Genomic DNA, 1,444 nt, shown 5'->3' on the forward strand with positions numbered 1-1,444 from the left:
ATTCCAAGAAAGGTAAGATGCCAACTGGGACGCAAGATGACACTATCAGAACCTGTAATTACACGTAAAGTTTACTCAAAAGGGGAAATTTATAGGACCATTGGTCCTATAAATTAAGGCCCTTATATCCATTCAGTACAGACTGCTACAGGTCTCTTCTCTGGGTCCATGACACAGGGAGGGCAAGATGGTGACAGGCCGACAGGGGTGCTCTCAGTTGTGGCATGTGCCAGTTAAGACACATTTACGTGGGGCCTGGCCTTAGCTCAGTTGTTTAAGTGGCTGCTTCCACAAAGCTGTCAGCCTCAGGTTGCTGTAGTTCGATCCCCACAACACTCCAGTCAGCCAAACCACCCGAGGGCATTCGGAGCAAAAAAAAAAAAAAGACACATTTACGAAGCACACCTTAAATAAGGCAATTCCTATAATTCCATGAAGAGACATGAAATGTGTGCATGTGAAAAACCCACAATCTGATATCAGAAGTACTGCTGAATGTTGTAACCAGGAATAATTTCTCCACTATCCTGGCAGGCACACCTGGATTTCCTCCACTTCCTTTCTACCTCTAAGAATGTTGCAACGAATGTCCCTGTTGATGCTTTCACAGAGACCTGTCAGAGTGCATTCACACAGAAATTCAGGAATAGAACCACTGGTCCGATAAATTAAGGCCCTTATTCTGAGGACCATTCTAGTTGCTAAGATATTAAAATAAAAATGAAAACTGTCAAATACGTTGCATTTCCTTGGCGATGTTATGCACTGCGGAGCTGGGCAGCTAACACTGGCACAGTAGCATTAACTGCAGACCCTATATCAAGTACCCTGGTCCTTCCACTAAGGTCCCTTACCCATGCAGGATCCGATGTGGGGCTCCAGAGTTAGTGACAGTTCCTGGGTCTTTGCTCAACTTTCATGACCATGACTTTTAAAAAATAATGGTCAAGAATTTTGCAGCTGTCTTACACCTGGGGTGGATGTCTTATTGAGACATGCATTTTTGGGAAGAACATTGCAGAAGGGACGCTCTGTTCTAAATGCATCACGACAGGGGAACGTGCTGTTGATATGCAATGTCTCATTACTGGGGAATGTTAATTTTGCTCAAATGCATGTGCCAAGTTTCTTCTCTGTAAGTCACTATTGTTCTTCTTGTAATTAAATATACTGGGGGAGTTACTCTGTAGCTTTGAGGATGAAGAGCTTGTTTATCCTCACCCCAGCCCAGCTTTCTTCTCCATCAACAGATCTTGCCCACAATTATTACTATTATGTGACAAGTGGTGATTTTCAATTTTCCCCCTTCCTGCTTTATTAATTAGAATTCTTCAGCTACAGAGAGCCTCTTCAGAAAGGCTTCAGCTTTGGAGAGCTATGGAGAGTCTCTTCAGGCAATTTCTTCTCATCTGGAACCACCAGGTACATTGGGTTTTTTCTTTTT

At 43.3% G+C, this 1,444-nt stretch overlaps 1 protein-coding gene across 1 annotated transcript in view; it reads right to left on the reverse strand.

Moving 5' to 3' along the window:
* The window catches only part of Ubr2 (ubiquitin protein ligase E3 component n-recognin 2), a 129,778-nt gene that overhangs the window by 101,332 nt on the left and 27,002 nt on the right, over positions 1-1,444 (reverse strand). The gene's annotated exons all lie outside the window — the stretch shown is intronic.

This window comes from Octodon degus, unplaced genomic scaffold (genome assembly GCF_000260255.1).
Source record: "Octodon degus isolate 3935 unplaced genomic scaffold, OctDeg1.0 scaffold00005, whole genome shotgun sequence".
NCBI classification, from domain to species: Eukaryota; Metazoa; Chordata; class Mammalia; order Rodentia; family Octodontidae; genus Octodon; species Octodon degus.